Source organism: Schistocerca gregaria, chromosome 5 (assembly GCF_023897955.1).
Source record: "Schistocerca gregaria isolate iqSchGreg1 chromosome 5, iqSchGreg1.2, whole genome shotgun sequence".
In the NCBI taxonomy this organism is placed as follows: Eukaryota; Metazoa; Arthropoda; class Insecta; order Orthoptera; family Acrididae; genus Schistocerca; species Schistocerca gregaria.
In genome coordinates this window covers 281,725,174-281,747,864 of record NC_064924.1, presented here as the reverse complement: position 1 = coordinate 281,747,864, position 22,691 = coordinate 281,725,174, and the positions used below count along the sequence as shown (strand labels likewise).

General features: G+C 43.9%; 1 protein-coding gene across 9 annotated transcripts in view; it reads left to right on the top strand.

Moving 5' to 3' along the window:
- The window catches only part of LOC126272172 (uncharacterized), a 483,755-nt gene that overhangs the window by 191,839 nt on the left and 269,225 nt on the right, over positions 1–22,691 (top strand). Inside the window, exon 1 of one of the 9 annotated variants that reach the window (XM_049974821.1) lies at positions 21,944–22,041. The exons of the other annotated variants lie outside the window; for them this stretch is intronic. The gene's annotated coding sequence lies outside the window, so the exon portion shown is untranslated. Of the gene's footprint in view, positions 1–21,943; positions 22,042–22,691 lie in introns of those variants that run through there. 9 annotated transcript variants of the gene reach the window in all.

Genomic DNA, 22,691 nt, shown 5'->3' with positions numbered 1-22,691 from the left:
CGGTTCTAGGCGCTACAATCTGGAACCGCGCGACCGCTACGGTCGCAGACTCGAATCCTGCCTTGGGCATGGATGTGTGTGATGTACGTAGGTTAGTTAGGTTTAAGTAGTTCTAAGTTCTAGGATACTGATGACCTTAGAAGTTAAGTCCCATAGTGCTCAGAGTCAATTTTTTGTAAATAACGAACAGCAGATGGCTTATAACACTTCCTTGGGGAACTCTAGATATGACTTCCGCATTACTCGACAGCTTTCTGTCAGTTACTACGAACTGTGACCTTTCCGACAGGAAATCATGAATCCAGTCGCACAACTGAGACCAGGCACGCAGTTTGATTAGAAACTGCTTGTGAGGAACTGTGTCCGAAACCCTTCCGGAAATCTAGGGATACGGAATAAATTTGAGATCCCCCTCTCGATAGCCCCCATTACTTCGTGTGAATAAACAGCTAGTAGTGTTTCACAAAAACGGTATCTTATGTATCTTTGATAACTCTTTGTCAATAGATTGTTTCTTCGAGGTAATTCATAATGTTCGCACACACTAAATGTTCCAGAATCCTACATCAAATCGATGTCGGTGATATGGGTCTCTAATTCAGCGGATTACTGCTATATCGTTTCTTGAGTACAGGTGTGACCTTTGCAGCTTTCCAGTCTTCAGATACGGGGTTTCTGACAGTCACATGGTCATTCTGGAAACGCCTGCTACGCAATGTTTTACAAGTAAAGAGTAAGAAATCACTTGTTGCCTTGTTACAAAAACATAAGTGGGGAAGGGGGACATCGGCAGGTGATGAAACATTTGATATTCCAAACAAGTTGCAGATGTCGCTGTTTCTTGTGCAAACTGAGTTGGGACGTTGCTGTACAAGGGCTGTGCTGAAAGTTTTTAGCAGAACGTGTGAAAAAAAATTTCGAAAAAGTTAACAACTTTTCAAAATACTCTCCATTAGCATGTATAAATTTTTCCATTATCTGAAACCACTTAGAAAATGTCAGTACAAGCTTCTTTCGGGATGTCACTTAGTGCACTCTCGTACGCTGCAATGGCATCTTCATCTGATGAAAACCGCTGTCCTCAAATTTTTTCCTTAGCCTTATGGAATGGAAAGAAGTCAAAGGGGGCCAGGTCAGGTTAATAGGGGGGGATGGGGTAACACTCGCACTTTTTCCTTCTCCAGAAAGTACATCGTTCTAGCAGCCCTGTGCGCAAATGCATTGTCATGATGCAGCAGAAGGTGCCCACTCTTGGACTTTGGATGCTGTGACTTCCATGTGGCGATGACTTTTGGAAGACAATCATTCACGTACCATTCAGCATTGACTGTACGGCGTGTGCCCAAGGTCACAGAGGTGAGATGCCCGATCTTTGTGAAAAAAGTTGCCACCATCTTTTTTCCAGAGCTCCGACTTTGTCGAACTTTTGTGGGTGGTTCCTCCACTGGAAAGCACCACACAGAAGACACTCTCTTCCTTTCAGGTTCAAAATGGTAGGCCCACGTTTCATCGCCTGTGACGATATTGTAGGTGTCTTGGGACTTCCCTCAATTGAATTTTTCGAGCATGAAACGACAGCAGTCAACTCTCGCCTCCTTTTGGCTTTCTTTCAGGGAATGTGGCACCCAACGGGCACATCTCTTAGTAAGGCCTAAGTGACTATGAATGATGGTCTGTGCTGCTGTTGATCCAATATTTAGGGCCCCTTCAGTGTCGCAAAATGTAAGATGTGGATCTTCTTTGATCGCTTTCCTCACAGCATAAATGTTTTCAGGAGTCACAGCTGTTGCTGGCCGACCGGAACGAGGTTCATCTTCAGTTGACGGTGGACCCCTTCAGAACTCGCGAAACCAATTTTCAGCTGTGACCATATAAGGGGAAGCTTCACCAAAAATACGCAGCAAAGAAGAATGGCATTCTTCGGCACTTAAACCCGTTTTGTAATCTTAAAAAATCATGGCGCGAAAGTCGCCAGCTCCATCCTGTACCGTCTCTGTCTCAGCACTGTCTGTGCCAGGGGCTGCGCGCGCACGTCCCAATGTCAAAAAACATCGCTCTTTCGAATGAAAACAACCCCATTGCCCTCCGCCTTACGGTTTACCGGCTGCTAAAAACTTTCGGCATAACCCTCGTAAAGCGCACACACCTCATTAGACATCTTCGCGCAACGCTTCGTCTTGAAACCCTCCGGTAAACTCGTCAGTAGACATTGGGCAGTGTGTTCCTGTGCCGGTTTTCCTCTTAAGAGTATGATTTGTTAGCACTACATAATAGTAGTCCCAAAACAGCGCCTCCGCTGTGATTGTTGGCTGTTGTTTTTCAGTCTCGATGAGTAAACGTTTTCCCATTACTTACTTTGCTTCTTCGTTTTGAGGTCACAGTGATGCATGCAACACTCGTGTACAGTGATTAGGCAACGAAAGAAGGTGTCTGAATGTAACTGGCACAGCTGCAACATTTATGATGCTGACTCGTTTCAAGGGGCATTTTGAATGACTGAACACAGTGACGAGCGAGCGACCTTCGTCATTATCAAAATGTCTAACAATATGTTGGAAACTTGTCAATGACATGGAGCGAAATTTTGGCGGCTGCATCCTTGTATAAATGCTTCATGGTGTTCACAACACATCAAATCGCAATTCTCAATCTCCGCGAAAAATGAATTAAGGACTGGCCGCGTACGGTGAAATCCCGCTTGGACCTCAGTGGCGAGAATTACATTGGCAAAAAATCCGTACCGCGCCGTAACGGAGCGTTGCGCGGAACATGTCACAAGAAATACAGAAACTTGGGAAAATCTGCGATAGGGGAATGTAGCCTTAGGTAAAGGGTACAATATCAAATTTGAGGATACCCCCCAGACTTAAATTTCGTAGTAAAAGAAACTGTAGAAATTCGCACGTGTACCAACGATTTTAACAGCGACGAAGTTCACAATATCAGTGGCGCCTTGGAAGCAAGCACCTGAAACGAAACTTCTTCGAACAAATGAAACACAGAAGAATCGTAAATCTTAATTCTTAAGAGATAGGTGACGCCTGAGGAGGGGGGGGGGGGGGGGGGGTTGGGGTGTCTCCACTAGCCTTCGGTCCCTCAGCCGCGGCCCCATGGGGAGAACTTACCGCTTCATTGACGATTTCCCCCATTTGCCATGCGACTTCCTCACTCCCTCCAGGTGGTCACTCCACCAATTGAAGTTACTATTCCAAGAGACCTGACCCGTGACAGGCTTTGAAAGCTGCTGTAACGGAGGCAGACATTGTTCCCTACACAGTCAGTCATCTTCTGACTAAGATGATGGTGACCATCTTCGGAAGCTTGGGTTTTAAGTCTGGCTTGTAAAGCGGTCGGAACACCCCCCCCCCCCCCCCCCAAGATTATTTTGACCAGTAATGCAGTTTTCGCTTTTTACACCAGCTTTTTACACCATAGCCTGGATTGTGATATTCCGATCTACGCTTCTTTTGCGATTCACGGTTCTTCACAGAGAGCCGGTATGCCACGTATTTCTTTGTCATTCAGTCTTGTTTTACCACACTGGAAGGGTCAGCGTTGTTGCCGCACACTTCGATCTACTCAGGACGGATTGTTGCAGCGTTCTTCCCATGAAATGCAGAAAACGTGAAGTACCGCTCGATACCCCATTTTGTCAGTAGGTTATGCCATTTTATTGTTGCTCATCTAATGGCGTGCTGTGGTAGAATGGAGATTTCAATTTGTACGAGTACTAAGGACATGAATTTGCAAACAAAACAAAAAAATTGCGCAACTTTATTCGAGGGGATATTTAAATCTTTGGCTCAGTGGCTGACCACCTACAAACGCAAAGGCCTGGGGTTCGATCCCTTGTTGGTTCTAGAATTTATCACTTATCACTTTCTTCGTCTCTGGTAAATTCTTATTTCTTATCTATTTAGGGCGTTCAGGCCCTCTATTACACCTAATCAGGCAATCTGCATATTTTAACTTGCATATATCACGATTGATTAATTAATTAATTCATAAGAGACCTGAAAAAGTAATGGAGGACAATCTTGGCGAGGAGCAATTTGGCTTTAGACGGAATACTGGCACCAGAGATGCAATACAGCTCTTACGAGTCTTGGGAGAAAGGTTTATTGAGACCTCTATATGTGCTTCATCGATCTAGAAAAGGCATTTGACAATGTGGATTGAAACAAGCTGGCGACTATAATGAGGGGAAAATAGAGTGGACTGGAAAACCAGAAGTCTTGTAAACTCTTTACATCTGAGTAAAAAAGCCTCAGTTAAAGTGAGAGGAGAAAGCAAAAACTGGATCGGACTAGGAAAAGCATTAAGACAAGGACGCACCTACCCTTTTCATCCTCTACTTGGAAAATATGATTGACCAATGCTCATTAGATGACAAAGGAGTGGAAATTGGAGGAAGAAGGGTGGGATGTTTGAGGTTTGATGATGACATGGTCCTGCTAGCCACAGGGGAACAAGAATTACAGGATTTAGTGGGCATCATTGAAGCTAACGGAAAAAATTATGGAATTACAATTAATACAAAGAAAACGAAATAATTGGCTTTAGGAGGAAATAAAGAAGTAAAAATTATGCGGAATGGAGAATATTAAAATTTTGCACCCATTCTAAATGTCTTGGAAGCACGATAGGCACCGACTGGAAGTACAACACAGAAATAAAAAACAAGGATAGCAATGACCACAGAGGCAATTTATAAGAAAACGAGAATTTTCTGCAGCAGTCTGGACAGAGAACACAGGAAAAGACTCATAAAGTGTTTTGTAGAGTGTTCTTTTGTATGGCGCTCCAACATGGACTTTGAGGAAGAAAGACAAAGGAAGGCTGGAGGCTTTTCAGATGTGGACATGGCGGAGGATGAAAAGAATAAGTTGGATGGACAGAGTAAAAAATGTAGTAGTGAGAAGAGTGGGAGAGAAAAGACAGTTACTAGATATAGTAAAAAGAAGAAAAAGAAATTGGATTGGGCACATGTTAAGAAAGAATGACGGACTGATAAAAACTCTTTTAGATTATTATGTGGAGGGGAAAAGGAAGCGAGGAAGGTAGAGATTTCAGATACTGGATGACGTGATGGACGGTACAATAATACAGCACCCTTAAGAAGGAAGCAATGATAGCATAAAATAGAGGGGCAAAGGAAAGGACCTGCTAATATAGCAGAAAACTGATGATGATATCACGGCAAGCATGTTATTTTACATTTACAAATTAAAAATTAGTACCGATAGAAACACACAGGTAATATTCGTTTATGATAAGTACGATAGTAAATACAAATTACGGGTAGGTCGGCTTTAATTGTGAACGCTAGCAACAGTGAGAATGAAAGAATGGAATGAAAGAGAGAGGGTAAGACGAGCGTTGTGTAACACCCAGTTAATGAATCAAGAAGCATAATTGAGAGAAAACAGGGGCATTGACTTCACTATTTGACGGAGGGAAAGTTAGCCATATATCCACTACTCGCACCTTGTTGAACTGCATCAAAATAGTCGACGTACGGTAGAACATGTGATTGCACTATTTTCGTTTCACATACTGTGAAACATGTTCCGAAATTTTTTCAGGGCTTAAAGGCAAACAGAAGCCTTCTTGCCTATGGCGACATAGTTTTCTGCCCAGTTGAGATGGTCATCCAAACTTAAACCCAAATTCTTCACTGTTCTTTTCCAGTTCACCATTCCAGGTGAAGAGCTGCAATGTTGACGAGATACGGACTCCCCTCATCCACACTTTGACCAGTGGCAAGCTGGTTTGTATCGGCCCACCACGAATTCCTCTCCTGTGCCAACATTTTCAACTTAAAGTAGCAGTTGTAATCTGTGTTCTCAATTATTTGCTCTATGTATTCCATCTCTCTCTTCCTACACAGCTTTTAGCCCGCAGCACCATGGAAGTTATTACCTGGTATTTTAACATATATCGTATCATCCTGTCCTTTCTTCTTGTCAGTGTTTTCCGTATATTCCTTTCCTCGCCGATTCTGCAGAGAACCACCTCATTCCTTACCTTATCAGTCCGCGTAATTTTCGATATTCTTTGTAGCACCTCATCTCAGATACTTCGGTTTCCCACGGTCCATACTACACTACTATACTGTGTTGTGCTCCAAACGTACGTTTTTCAATTAAACCCTATGTCTGATACTAGTATAATTCTTTTGGCCGGGAATGCTCATTTTTGCCAGTGCCAGTCTGCTTTTAATGTCCTCCACCCATCACGGGTTATTTTGCTGCCCGGGTAGCAGAATTCCGTAACTGATAAGTTTCTCACTGTTCTCATTTCTGCTACTTCTCATTATTTTCGTCTTTCTTCGATTAATTCAGTCCACATTCTGTATTCATTGGAGTATTCATTCAATTCAATACATCCTTTAATTCTTCCTCTCTGATATGGCACTGGGATATCGTTGAGCAGAACAGGAGGCAATAGGTCGCGGAATTCTGCGCTTGCTAATTTTTAATGGGATACTAAAATTTCTTCAATTTTTTGCGTAAATTCCAGAGTTTGCGTTCGTGGTACAACTGAAGACAGATCGTCGTTAATCTAAACGAGGGCTGTATGGATATCTTCAGTTCTGGGACTCGGGTAAAGCTGGAGGTCGTCGACGTAGTAGTGATAAGATTTGTGAAGCTTGTTTTCTCCTGCCGTATACGGTGTCCATATAACTTAAGAGAATGAAGCCGGGTGAAGTCTTCGACAGCCAGAGTCGTCAGAAGTTAATGAAAATTAATAACACCTACACGTGAGACATCATTTTTTTTAAGAAGGAAGAAACTGAAGTCTACACAGAATTTAAGCAAAATCATACTTACCTATTTGAAGATCATTTTCTAATATTATTTCAACAACTTAACACTTTCCCAGTAGCTGGAAGTGCATGCTAGAATCATCATGTTATATTCCGCAGGATGATTGGTGGGTGCCAGGCAATCTTCTATAATACCAGAGTTGCTCGGCTTTTTAAGCGTGTGTGACACTTATGCTCAGTACATCGGTCCTCCACTGTCGTGAAGGCCTGACTAACATAAAATACGCCACAGCTGCAAGGAATACAATAGGCACATTCGTCACACAAACGAAGATTATCCTTTACGCATTCTCAAATGACCGTATCTTAGGTGATGGTCGTCGAAAAACACGCTACATGTCATACTCAGGCAAAATGTGACCAATCGTGATGGAACTGCTTACTGCTTAAGGCTGAAAGGCCGTAGACTTCGGTGCCGCCACAGTACCATCACTCACACGGTGCACGGTTGGTCGATATCGCAACGCACGTCTGATCTTTCTTTCTTTCTTTCTTTCTTTTGCTTGTCCCTTTTTTTCCCGCGGATACGCAGGGTCGGTATGGTTAATCGGATGTGGCAATGTTAATGTTTAAGGGGTGGCCGGATGCCCTTCCTGCCGCCACCCCGTAGCCCCCAGGACGGAATTCGTGTACCCCAACTGTCTGCAACTAGTGTAATCTATGGAATACTGCGAACGTGTTCAGATGTCTGCGAGCCGTGTAACTGGGGCGGGACGTGGGGACCAGCCCGGTATTCACCTAGGGGATGTGGAAAACCGCCTAAAAACCACATCCAGGCTGGTCGGCACACCGGCCGTCGTCGTTAATCCGCCGGGTGGAGTCGATGCGGGGTCGGCGCGCCTGCCCGAGTCCAGGAAGCAGCGCGTTAGCGCTCTCGGCTAACCTGGCGGGTCAACGCACGTCTGATCTGCATTTCACTATAACCATTCTGACGAAAGGTCATATCAAGATGGACTAACACAGCATCCCTTCACGCTGAGCCGGATGCTGACGCATACCACGCTCCCTACACAAGTCAGTGTGATTTGGCTTCCTGTAAACCTCCCTCTGAGTAACACCTCAAGTAAGAGAAGAAAGCCACCTTTTTCCACCTCCACCGTGAAACGAATATTTGGATGTACTGAATTCATATATTCTAAAACGTTGTTCAAATTCTCAGTACCATGAGTCCAAACTACAAAAGTATTGTCTACATATGAGAAAAAACGGTTTCAATTTCTAACAAAGAATAGAACCTGTAAGGAAGGTCTTCGGACAGAAAAGTTAAAAATCTTTTCATAAAGAGACTGTATTTCAATAATACGGAGTCTTCAGAATCCTCAATGGGGTTCGTCGCAGACTCAAACTATCCATAAAGCAGACTGTTTTGATAACATTACTTCAAGAATATGTGGGGTGTGTGTCTTTCGGAGATGTTCAAAAGACCAGACACCACTATGAATCAAGACACAAAGGAATTAAATACATTAGCTGCCAGTGGGCACTGACATAAATCAATCACTTTACGTAAAGACTGAGACGTAGATATATCTGATAAACTGCGTCAGAAATAAAATGACACTAATTAAAGCGTCGGGCGTGGTCGTTGTGAGTTAACGCACTGCACTGTTTCCGAAGAACTATTGAACACTGTAAGGCGTAGATTCCAAGATATCTGAGAGAAGATAGCTTAAAAACAAGAGTGTTCTGAGAGTCTGGGTGAAGTTTCCGCACGTCGTAAACCAACCATTAACAAGTTAACTGTTTTAAAAGGTCCTTCCAAGCCGTATAAGAACGTAAAGTGTCGGAAATTGTGTGAAGCTGGTTCTCCGCTTTCAGACAGTTGTACGAGACGTACTCGTATTAGAAAAGTAAGGGCTCTTTGCTTCTGCAGTTGAACCTGCATAAGCGACAGCTAAAGAAACCAGGAATTTTTTCTGTCTTACAGAAGTTTCAAACGGGTAAAGGTGCTATCAATCCTAAGGTGGATTGAACACCACAGTACACGAGTAGTGTTAGAGGTGATTGCTGTTGCCGTACTTCGAATTGACACTCATACAATTGTAGGGGGACATATAGATTTTAATGTAGATTTGTAACTACGATGCAGCTAGACATTTTTCGTGGAGGTATGTTTCGTCTTTGCAACTAAATGGAAGGCAATTGTTTTTACCGTATGCGTTTCGCTTCTTCTATGCATGAAGCATCTTCAGTGGCGCGTAATACAGCTTTTATGTAGCAGTTAAAAGTACGGTCATATGTTGCATTTTCTCATGTCATCTCTTGTTGAAGTTAGAAACAGCTTTTGAAGTTCAAGTTTCGTGATGTTAGATTACTATTTGGTGTTACAATTTCCAGTATTTTTGTGTGTGTGTATTTTTGTGTGTGTGTGTGTGTGTGTGTGTGTGTGTGTGTGTGTGTGTGTGTGTGTGAGAGAGAGAGAGAGAGAGAGAGAGAGAGAGAGAGAGAGAGAGAGAGAGAGAGAGAGAGAGAGAGAGAGGGAGACAGAGAGAGAAACAGGCAGGCAGAGAGAGAAACAGGGAGACAGAGAGAGAGGGAGATAGACAAACAGAGACAGACAGACAGAGAGAGCAATTAAATTTTTGTCTGATTCGTCGTTTCGTTTCCGCATATTGATCAAACAAGCGCCCCGATGCACAAAGTTGTCAAAGTTAACCTCACTTTTGAAGTGCAGAGTATTTAGAGACCAAAGCGAATGTCTGCCTATGCAGCCAAAGCTTTTGTTGCATTGACTTCATCACTGTGTCTAATGGAAAAAAATGCTGGTCCAGGGAATGGTGGACATTAGAAAATAAATACACAAATGAAAATCTGCTAAAGGAAATGTTACATTCAGAACCTTAGGAAACATCCAATTTCTTCCGGTAGTCAAACTTTAGATAACCTTCAGAATCAGTTTGTTCTCTCATTGGAAAAAGAATGTGATTTCAGTCTCGCAGTGATTGTCTATAACTTGAGATATCAGGTAACTGGAGCAGATACAGGAGATTTAAAATTTCTATCCTGTGTGAGATCTCGTACACTGACATTATTTTGGAACCATTTTAAGCAATACCGCTAAATGGGGTATTAAAGTACCATTATTATTTTGCACTCTCGGTTGTGCGACTGCGTCGAATATTAATATTTTTCTCTACGTCTTCGTGTGTAATATTAGGGTGTGAAAGACGCAACACCTTTACCATTTAAGCAGTACCTTGTTACCTTTTGTTTTTATTTCATATAGTTCTTTGATCTTAGTTCTCCACGTTTGTGGAAATTCACGTTAAGAATAGAGAAGCGGCAATAAAAAGCCTTTTTCGCCCAAAATGCGCTACGAAACAACATTCGTACGGCTCGTTATCTTGGAATCCTGTCAAGAAACTGACTTTTGGTAGACCAACCCTTGCGTAAAGTGTCAGCTTTGTTTGTCGTAGCGGCCGTCAATCAAAATTTCTCTCGTATGTCAAACAAAACAGCACGTATCAAATAATTCCACAAATACGCGAAATTCACTTGCCTGATGGGCCCTAAGTTCAATGGCAGGCGATTTTCTCCATTCGATATATTCTCTTTGAAATAGTAGCCGAATGGTGCCACACTAACAACTATAATCGCGAAGTTGCACCAAAATAAAAGCTGGGGGTATCAAAATTATTGCGTAAGACTTAGTGCACAACGGTAAGGAGAGGTGGGCAACAGAGTGGTACGAAGTTGTTGCAGGAGAGCTGGACGGGAGCAGAAATGATTAGCGATCAAGTTAACAGAACAAACAGAATATTTACTTAACTTGTATTTCTCCCGGATATAGACTGCCCAGGGAATAAGTTGGTTGCACAGGTGGCCCAGAGGCGTAAACTGCCTCATTGAATGTTCCATGCCTTCTCAGTCTCATGATGTCATCCTCCAGTGGAATTGCGGGGGTTCTTTCCACCGCCTGGCTGAGCTGCGGCAATTGTTAAGCTTTACACCTGCTTTCTGCATTGCCCTCCAGGAAACCTGGTCCCCGGCAATACTGACCCCAGCCGTATGTGGCTACAAGGGAGACTACAGGAACTGTAGAAACTATAATCGAGTGTCACGTGGAGTTTGCGTTTATGTCCTAAACTCAGTCTGTAGTGAAACTGTGCCCTTTCAAACCCCTCTTGAAGCTGTTGCTGTCAGAATAAGGACGACGCAGGAAAGAACTGTCTGCGATGTATATCTTCAAACAGATGGTGCAGTATCCCTGAATATATTAACTGCACTGGTAGATCAATTCCCTAAACCTTTCCTACTTTTGGGAGATTTTAACGCCCATAACCCCTTGTGGGGTGGCACCGTGCTTACTGGCTGGGACAGAGATGTCGAAATTTTACCGTCTCAGTTCGACCTCTGCATCTTAAATACTGGGATCGCCACACTTTTCATTGTGGCTCATGGTAGCTACGCGGCCATTGATTTATCAGTTTGCAGCCCAGGACTTCTCCCATCTATCCACTTGAGAACACGTGACGACCTGTGTGGTAGTGACCACTACTCATCTTTCTGTCACTGCTCCAGCTTCAGGCCCACTGTCGCCTGCCCAGATGCGCTTTAAACAAGGTGGACTGGGAAACGTTCACCTCCGCTGTCACTGTTGAATCTCCCCCACACGGTAACATCGATGTGCTGGTTGAGCAGGTGACTACAAAAAGCATTTTTGTGGCAGGAAACGTGATCCCTCGCTCTTTAGGGTGCCCCCAGCGAAAGACAGTCCCTTGGTGGTCGCCGGATGTCGCTGAAGCAATTAAAGAGCGTCGGCGGGCTCTACTATGGCAACCTTCCATGGAGCTCCTCATAGCCTTTAAACGTCTCCGTGCCTGATTTCGCCAACTATCAGAAGACAGAAACAGGAGTGTTTGGAGAGAGATGGTTCGACCATTGGCTGCCATACGGCACCTTCCCAAGTCTGGGCAAAGATCAAACGTGTTTTCGCGTACCAGACCCCATCATGTGTTCCCATAAATCGCGTGTTATCTACTAACGCAAACGGGATTGCCGAGCACTTTGCTGAGCACTATGCTCGAGCCTCTGTGTCTGAGAATTACTCCGCAGCCTTTCGTACTCTCCAACGGCGGCTGGAAGGGAAAGTCCTCTCGTTCACTAAATGCCACAGTGAATCCTATAACTCCCTATTTATAGAGTGGGAGCTCCTCAGTGCCCTTGCACATTTCCCCGACACAGCCCCTGTGCCAGTTCGGATCCACAGTCAGATGATTAAACATCTCTCGTCTGACTACAATTGATATCTCCTCGTCATCTTCATCCGGATCTGGTGCGATGACGTCTTTCCATCGCACTGTGGTGGGAGAGCACCATCATGCCGGTGCTCAAACCCGGTAAAAACCCGCTTGATGTGGATAGCTATTGGCCTATCTCCCTCGCCAACGTTCTTTGTAAGCTTCTCGAACGTACGGTGTGTCTGCGGTTGTGATGGGTAATAGTCACGTGGCCTACTAGCCCCATGTCAGGGCGGCTTCCGCCAGGGTCGCTGTACCACTGATAATCTTGCCCCTCGAGTCTGCCATCCGAACAGCCTTTTCCAGACGCCAACATCTGGTTCCCGTCTTTTCTTATTTACGAAAATCGTATGACACTACCTGGTGCCATCGTATCCTTGCCACATATACGAGGTTTCCTGTTGCTTCGTACTTTCCGTGTCCAAGTTGGTACCTCCCATAGTCCTCCCCCCCCCCCCCCCCATATATCCAGGAGTGTCTCTATTTTTAGTGGCCATCACCGTTCTAGCAGCAGCTGTAGAGCCGTCCGTCTCACCTTCTCTGTATGCAGGCGACTTTAGCGTTTCGTACTGCTCCACTAGTAATGATGTTGCTGAGCGGCGCCTACAGGGCGCCATCCACGAGGCGCAGTGATGAGCTCTGGCCCACAGTTTCCAGTTCTCGGCCGCAAAGTCGTGTGTTAGGCACTAGTGTCGGCGTCGTACCGTTCATGCAGAACCAGAATTTTATCTTAATGACGATCCACTCAATGTAGTGGAGACATATCGATTCTTAGAACCGATTTTCGTTGCGCGATTGACTTACCTTCCTCACCTTCGTCAGCTTAAGCAGAAGTGCTGGCAGCACCTCACTGCCCTCCGCTGCCTGAGCAACACCAACTGGGATGCAGATCGCTCCACGCTGCTGCAGCTCTACAGAGCCCTTGACTTGACTATGGGAGTCTTGTTTTCGGTTCGCCGGCACCATCAGCATTGCGTTTACTGTACCACTGTGGCGTTCGCCTAGCGACAGGAGCTGTTAGGACAAGTCTGGTGACCAGCGTCCCTGTGGAGGCTGGAGTCCCTCCATTGCAGGTTAGGCGTGCACAATTGCTGGCCATTTACGTTGCACCCGTTCGTAGTTCTCCTGCGCATCCAAAACACCGTTTCCTTTTCCCACCCACGGTGGTTTATCTCCGGCACCGGTAGCCCAGGTCAGGGCTTCCAACTGCAGTTAGTGTCCGATCCCTTCTTTCCGAACTGGAGTCCTTGCCTTTACCACCTATACTTGAGGTCCATTCACGTACACCTCCATGGTGTACACCTAGGCCTCAGCTTCGCCTAAACCTTTCACATGGGCTTACGGACTCAGTTAACCCCTCAGCTCTCTGCTGCCACTTTCTCTCGATTCTTGACTTGTACCGAGGCGCGTATGTCCATAGAGGACATATTGAACAGCATTCCTTGCCCGATGGCTGCAGTGTTTTCACTGCCGAACTGGTGGCTATATGTCGTGATCTTGAGCACATCGTTCGAGCCCTGGGGAGTCGTTTCTTCTGTGTACTAACTCCTTGAGCAGCCTAAAAGCTATCGACCAGTGGTACCCTCGTCTTCCTTTGGTATTGACCATCCAGGAGTCCATCTATGCCCTGGAATGGTCCGGTCGTTCAGTGGTGTTTGTCTGGAGCCCAGGTCAAGTCTGAATCCCAGGCAACGTACCTGCCGACAGGCTGGCCAAACAGGCTATGAGGAAACCGCTTATGGAGATCGGCTTCTCTGCAGCTGACCTGCTTTCAGTACTACGCCGCAAGGCTTTGCGGCTTTGGGAGGCGAAAAGGTATAAACTCAGGACGCACAACAAACTGAGTATCATTAAGAAAACTGTGAGTATGTTACAGTCTTCCATGCGGGCCTCTCGGACGGACTCTGCGGTTCTATGCCAGCTCCGCATTGGCCACTCTTGGGTGACACAGGGCTACCTCCTGCGCCGTGATGAACCACCTCAGTGTCGGTGCGGCGCCCGGCTGACAGGGGCACATACCTTAGTGAACTGTCCTCCTCTGTCTGTCCTGTGACGGGCTCTTCAGTTACCGGACTCGTCATTAATACACTCCTGGAAATTGAAATAAGAACACCGTGAATTCATTGTCCCAGGAAAGGGAAACTTTATTGACACATTCCTGGGGTCAGATACATCACATGATCACACTGACAGAACCACAGGCGCACAGAAACAGGCACCAGAGCATGCACAATGTCGGCACTAGTACAGTGTATATCCACCTTTCGCAGCAATGCAGGCTGCTATTCTCCCATGGAGACGATCGTAGAGATGCTGGATGTAGTCCTGTGGAACGGCTTGCCATGCCATTTCCACCTGGCGCCTCAGTTGGACCAGCGTTCCTGCTGCACGTGCAGACCGCGTGAGACGACGCTTCATCCAGTCCCAAACATGCTCAATGGGGGACAGATCCGGAGATCTTGCTGGCCAGGGTAGTTGACTTACACCTTCTAGAGCACGTTGGGTGGCACGGGATACATGCGGACGTGTTGGAACAGCAAGTTCCCTTGCCGGTCTAGGAATGGTAGAACGATGGGTTCGATGACGGTTTGGATGTACCGTGCACTATTCAGTGTCCCCTCGACGATCACCAGAGGTATACGGCCAGTGTAGGAGATCGCTCCCCACACCATGATGCCGGGTGTTGGCCCTGTGTGCCTCAGTCGTATGCAGTCCTGATTGTGGCGCTCACCTGCACGGCGCCGAACACGCATACGACCATCATTGGCACCAAGGCAGAAACGACTCTCATCGCTGAAGACGACACGTCTCCATTCGTCCCTCCATTCACGCCTGTCGCGACACCACTGGAGGCGGGCTGCACGATGTTGGGGCGTGAGCGGAAGACGGCCTAACGGTGTGCGGGACCGTAGCCCAGCTTCATGGAGACGGTTGCGAATGGTCCTCGCCGATACCCCAGGAGCAACAGTGTCCCTAATTTGCTGGGAAGTGGCGGTGCGGTCCCCTACGGCACTGCGTAGCATCCTACGGTCTTGGCGTGCATCCGTGCGTCGCTGCGGTCCGGTCCCAGGTCGACGGGCACGTGCATCTTCCGCCGACCACTGGCGACAACATCGATGTACTGTGGAGACCTCACGGCCCACGTGTTGAGCAATTCGGCGGTACGTCCACCCGGCCTCCCGCATGCCCACTATACGCCCTCGCTCAAAATCCGTCAACTGCACATACGGTTCACGTCCACGCTGTCGCGGCATGCTACCAGTGTTAAAGACTGCGATGGAGCTCCGTATGCCACGGCAAACTGGCTGACATTGACGGCGGCGGTGCACAAATGCCTCGCAGCTAGCGCCATTCGACGGCCAATACCGCGGTTCCTGGTGTGTCCGCTGTGCCGTGCGTGTGATCATTGCTTGTACAGCCCTCTCGCAGTGTCCGGAGCAAGTATGGTGGGTCTGACACACCGGTGTCATTGTGTTCTTTTTCCATTTCCAGGAGTGTATTAGCTGACAACGCCTCATCGGCTAATTTAGTGACGGTGGGCTTTATCATTCTATATAAGTTTCAGCTCATGTCCTTTGTCCCTTTGTGTTCTCCACTATAATGCTTTTAGGGTGGATGTTTTAATGTGTTGCAGAGTGGCTGCTTTTTTTTCTTCTTCTCGTGGTCGGCCAGCCACGGTCATCTGCTCTCTTGTTTTTACCCCTTCTACCTGTTTCTTGCTTCTCTCTGTAGTTTTCTGATCCTGTTTTGCCCATGGTTGTGTTGTTTGCCCTTCTGGTTCTTCGTTTCTCCTGTTACTCTGTTGTACTCTCCTTTCTTTTCTTCTTTCCATTGTGTAATTATTTTACCGGGAACTAGGGACCAATGACTTCGCAGTTTGCCCCCCTCCCCTTCTCTTTTAAACCAACCAACCAACAAGTTGAAATCAGGAAACAGCTTGTTCTATAACAGATCGGAGTCTCACAGAGGTCACATATAGAATGTGCTGTGCAGTGTGTGCCTTCAATTCTGCTACATCTTTCAGATAAACTCAAAGCCAGATCACATAATACGGACGGCCAGGCTGTAGGGAAATGTCGGCTGATAATCGTGACATTTTCGAAAAGACCTCTGCAGTAGGTGCTTCACTTGCTGTGCAACGAGCGGGTGAGTGCCATCCCAACATCCTAACCATACATTTACACTGTTGGAGGGGCGGAATGACGTTAACGCGCAAAAGGTTGGTTTAGCGCTCACCATTGACGGTACAGCTAACAGGACCCGCGCAGTGTTTGCCAACTGCTAAAAAACGTCCCACTACCAACAATTAAAAACGTCCCACTACGATCAATTCGAAATCCCCCTAAATTTTCATTCGAAGTCCCTAATATTCCGAATAGGCATTTTGTTTGATAGAAACATTGAAAATAAACATTCGGGTAGGAGAAATGATTTTATTTACATAGTTGTATAAAATACAACTTATAATCTAAATATCTTATTATTATAAACACACTCGCGAATTTTTTCGACTAATTCTTAAGCGTTGTGATGACGTTAATTGATAGAAAAATACTTTTTATAAGGATGTGTGATTCATTATTTGAAAAACTTAGTAATGCTGTTTGTATATAAGTTAGAGGTTAGTAAATCTGAAAGTTAAGACAATAATAACGGAAAAAATATCGCACAGTATGAATTATTCTAATTTAACGTGAAACAAAATATTTCGGGATGATATAAAGGTGCTCCGATTTCGACTTACAAAACATCGAATATTTCGCCAAAGGCTTGAGTATCGTGTTGCGTTTTACCATTGTCTGGCCGTTTGTGATCATACATATTGACGTTGAATAACTGGAGCATACGACTAGATGGAACGAATTTCACACAGGAACCGCAGTCTGTCTGCAATGTAAATCTTACTATCATGGTACTTCGAAGTACTTAAAGAGACAGATTATTGCGTAATTTATTTTTACTTACACTGTACGTCGAAAAAGCACGTTCGACACTTGTTTGATATTGGTAGCGTGAGTAGGGCCATTGAAAATTTGGCTATATTTCCAAAACGCTTTTCTCCAGCGGAATCACTACCTTGAAATAGCTCGGTATAAAATTCAACGGAGTTGGATACATGCGACAAGACTTACTTTGCAACTGATTCCATTCAGATTCCGTTCCATTCTTGTCGCCGTATGAGTTCTGTAAGTTATAGTGAAAATGCCAGACACATTCGGTTTTATTTGAGACAAAGCAACTTGTGGGTGAAGAATGGCCATCGTCTTCAGAATAGACAAATTATCTGGCAATATTTTTTTGAATTTCTCGCCCCCAAAGTACAGAGACATCTTCTTTGGCATCTGGTAAGTCTTTCTCGTCTATATTTTGTGCAATGGAATGAAACTCATAACCAAAATACAGTGCCGATGCATGCATTACATGGGACACGAAATCAAAATCTGCTAATTCACGGTCACTCACTTTCTTTAGGTTCGATGGTACAAGTAGTTTTTGCAGTAAACTGTTGAACATTAAAAATAGGTCTTCGTGCAACTTAGTAGGTTCCACGTGGTCAATTTTGGAAAAGTAAATTCATTTGCGTTGTACTTTTCAGTTCAAATTTCAAGACGACCAGGAAAGCTTCGAACGCTAATATTGTCATAATATCGTAAAGCTGTTCAGCCATAAAGCATTTATCTTCCGATTTAGCAACTGAAAATAGCAGTTGTAGTTCTTCCCACTGATCTAATATTATGTTGATTGCCTCGGACCATGCAAGCCAATGTGTTCCACTGAGGCCATGAATCTTTTTTGGTTTTCAAATACCAATGATAGTTTCGTACAGTATCTTATACTTTTTCTGATCGTTGAGGGCTGTAGGAAAAAGTTATGCGTTTCCCGTACTAAGAATTCCAGTTCACGCGGTAGTGTTTCCGATGCCTTTTCAGCGCACAGATAGAGTGAATGACAAACGCACCTCATGACAGTTATATCATTTACTTCCTTCTTAAACAGAGCGGTGACAGAATTGTTTTTCCCAACCATGACACTCGCACCATCGACGCACATCCCGACCATATTTTCAACTCTCAAACCATCTTCTTCTAACTGAGCTTTATCGTTTCGTGCATACTTTCTGCATCAGTATCAATTTTTTTTATCAATTTGTAAAAAGTTATAAGTGCCTTTTTCTGTGCACAGAATTATCGCAGCATAACATACACAAGTTTTTACGTCGAAAGATCGGTGCTCTCGTCGATTATGATCGAATTCGGACCATCACCAATTGCTTCTACCAAATCCTGAAGCATGCACGGACCGAGCACGTTTTTAATGAACGTCGAACATTTAGTACGATGGAGTTTCAGATCCGAAATCGCAGGTGACGAAGAGTCTAGATGTGGTAGTAGTATTTTGATCATGTCGTACACCACCGTTCAGCGCTTGCGCGGTACGAAGTTCCTTCCCGTTGCGTTGGAGACTAGAGTAAACCATTCCCATCATATATACGTCTTAGATGTTGCGACCGTAGCGCCGCCACAAGAGGTACGGATTTCGTGTCCACTGCTGAAGCACGCTGTGCACACTCCTTCGCTCTAGTCTCCATGATCTCAACCGCTGTCGTTCGCGCGCGCTTTCTATCTTTCTGAGTCCCCCCGTATAAATGAAGCCCCTACAAAAAACCTTTCCATCTATCTTCCCCCCCCCCCCCCCCTAAATTTGGAGGGAAAACCGCTAAGTTGGCAACACTGGACCCACAAGACCCATCTCCTCCAAAAAATATGGCCGTACGATGAACTATGTCGCCAACTCACATCACACAGTTACGTCTGCAGAATGAAGCGGTACCTGTTGAGTACGAGCGGATTTTCCGTTGCCCATTGCAGTTCTGTGCATTGATATGACATTGGAGATGGAAATGAGCTGCTTCTGTCAACATAATGTTCTGTGGCCATTGATTGCCCACTTCCATGCGAGCAAGAAATTAAAGAACAAACGTTTGTCTTGTCCAAAGTTCTGGCAATTCCCTGACTGCGCACCATCGCACTATCCCACTTGCAATAATGTGCCCACATCATCTACTGACGATAGACTGTTTTGCTTCCTCTGCCACAATGCATTAAAAAAAACTTATTTCGATTTTTTCCAGACTCTTAGCAGGCATAGGACCAGCACGTTTATCCAGATCTTCTGCAAAGCTACTGGCGTACAGACTCATATTTTGTAAAAGAGCTATACCAATAGCGCGATCCTACATTGAGACACATACCAAGCGAACTGAGGAACGGGCGTGTACCGCGTGTATTTTATTTTGCATAATGCACCGCTTTACCATTTATTGGTAAAATTTTAAATTTTTTGTTTCCTCGACATTTCCCCCGTCTTTTATATTATTCCATTCAAATTTGACACCATTGTGGACAGTGGTTCGTTTTTATAGCCTTGTGATACTGGAACTTCAATTATAAATCACCCTGTAATTTGTTACAAACATATTGTGTATACAGACTGCAACACATACCATGATACGACTAGTTCTTGCGAAAATGGGGGTAACAGTATCTTCTGTTCATTATTTTTTTAAAATTTGGTAAGCGTATTTATTGGATCCGTACATAGGAGTAATTCGCTTCGACGTGGAAAGTGTCAATGCTATTGAGCCATATTAATTGTATTTGTATAATTGCATAGTACAATAATATAAATAAAAGTAACTATAAATTTTTCTTACCAAAATTTATCTAGTATTGTAATTCACTGTCTAACATTAACATAATATTGTATCTTTCATGTAATAACTGAATAACAACTTTTTTTTTATTCAAGAAGTCCATTAAAAGTGTATATGGGAACTTTTAATTATTTCTGGAAAATAATTCCTCTAAGGAGTACAGTGTTCAAGCAGATATTTCTTTAATGTGCGTCTGAATAGCATTTCAACTACTCTTGAACATTTAATATAATTAGGCAGTGCATTAAAAGTCTTAATAGCATCATGCTTTACTCCCGTCTGTGCAAGTGACAGATTTTTAGTTCAAAATGGAGATTATCTTATAGTTGTGGTATGAATAATTTGTTCCGTATTGAGCATAGTTTTTGATGAAAAAATTCGTCAGAGCATACGTGTGCTGACGACTTGTTTTCTGTATTCCTAACCGTGTGAAGAGTTTTCTACATGAGGTTCGTGAAGAAACCCCGCAAGTAATTCTGACTGCTTTCTTCTGATCTGTTGATTGTTTTTCTTTTTTTTTAGACTGGTGAATTACTCCAGAAGATTACGCCATAACTCATTAATGAGTGAAAGTACTCAAAATAAGCTGGTTTTAAAATGATGTCCGCAAGATGAATGATGCTTCTTAAATCAAATGTTGCTGGTGACAGTCTTTTTAGAGTCAGGGACACATGCTGTTCCCAGTTGAGCTCAATGCCCAACATTAATTTTTTAACATTAACTGAAAGAGAATCAATTGTAAACCAAGCCATAGCTTCTCTGTGTATGTCATGAACATCAGACTCCAGATCAGTAGCAGACGTGCTATCTACCACAATGGTTGTATCAGCAGCAAACATTGTGAATTCATATTTTTTTACTAATGGAAAGGGGTAGACCATTAACATGTTAAAAATAGCAAGGGCCGAAGGACAGATCCCTGGGGAACCCGGTGCTGCATTTTGCCCCATTCAGAAGCCACTGTATTAAGATACCCATTGTTGCAGCCATGTAGGACCACCTTTTGTTTCCTGTCGTCGAGATATGATTTTAACAAATTACCTGTTGGCCCTTTGATTCCATAATAATAGGCCTTCTCTAAGAGTACCTTGTAGTTTACACAATCAAAAGCCGTGGGAAGGTCACAGAAGACAACAACTGTTGACTTCTTACTGTTAAGACTCAAAGATGACATTTGTGAGTATATGGCGCACTGTCAAAACCCCATTTTGAAAACCAAATCGTCCATGGTTAATAATATTATGATTATCTATGTAAGCCACAATCCTGTTATACATTGTTTTTTCAAGAACCTTTGAAAATGTTAACAGGATGATAATTCGTGACATCGGTAGCATTGTTGGTCATGTAGAGAGGTCTCACAATGGCGTATTTCATTCTCTCTGAAACACATCCTTCACAAAGAGATGAACAGATACTACACTTAATTCATTACTGCAGGCTTCAAACAGCTTGCTAGAGATGTTACCTATGCCTGAAGATCTTTTACTTTTTAATGAGTGAAATATTTTTTAGTTTCGTTGACGGCTACGTGTTTTACATTTATAAAATTAGAAATATCAGGGAGGCTATGTTCCAGATTATCTGTAGTTTCGCTTAGATCACCACTGAAACCTACTTGAGAAGTGACAGTTAAAAAGTGGTTGTTACATGTCTGCTAATTGTTTACTAACAACTATTTTCGAATCGTTAATTTTTAAGACGGCGGTTTTTAGGGGGGTAGTTTGAAAAGATCTTGGAACGGAATAGAGAAAAAGTGCTTTGTTCCAGTGCCTTGATCCCATCTCGAAAGTGAGTTTCCTCCATGCCTGCAAAATATTTGTCAACTCCGACTGTAAATTCTTCGTTTGAGGTGAATCTTCGTCCAGCAAAATTCATACCTAGTTCGTGTAATTTTGTCATGGCGACGTCACGTCTTTGCTCCAGCGTCAAGAGTCGCGGCACCCATCTTGCAGATAATTTTATCATTTGTAATACTTCAGTTAAAATGTGATATACCCTTTCAGATAACATCTGGCAAGCGTGAGCATTTCCACGTACTTTCAATCGGCGATAATCCATGACCATTTTGTGCACTTTTGCAATGATCTCTGGAATAGTGACACATCTTGGCCGACCACTACGCGGATCTTCATCTGAGCTCTCCGGACCAATTTTTTTGTCCACTTGACAACAGTTGAATATAAAGGAGCAGAGTTCCCTAGTGTATTCTGGAAATCGGCATGAATGTCCTTTGCATTCATACCTTTCTTTACAAAGTACTTAATCACTGCTGGAATTACGATTTTATTTTATTTTATTTTTCCTTCTTCGTTCTGAATTTATTATTTGAACAGCTAATTTCAGAAATTATGCACATGTTCTTTGATTTACTAATTACTTCTGTTAAAATTTAACAGTATGTCCTATAGTAGTTGAGCTGGAAAGGATTAGTCAGGTTTCTGGATATTACATACAGTTCTCGTTTTCTCTGACATGATAGTTGTATGCCGTCGGTGAACCAAGATATTTTACCTGATTGCCTGCCCCGTAGTTTATAGATCTTTTTTGGGAAGACAAATTCAGATATACCCGGTAGCTGATCACTAAATAAATAATTTTATATTAGCATTATCTGCAAGATAAACATGCCTCCAGTCTGTCTCCTGAAGGTGTAATTTGAACTCAATATTTATTATAAGTTGCTCTAACTTGCAAAACATGGTTTGAATATTTTGGTGGAAATTGAGAGCTTATTATTAGTGGCATGATTGGTTGAGGTACTGCCACAGTTGGGACTGAGATTTATTTCCTTTGACACACCATTATGATAGGAGCAATTTTCTTCGGGGAAGGTGGAACTGTTGTGCTAGTAACACTGATATTTATTGGAATATACTGTATTACTTGCATATTGATTGGAACCTTC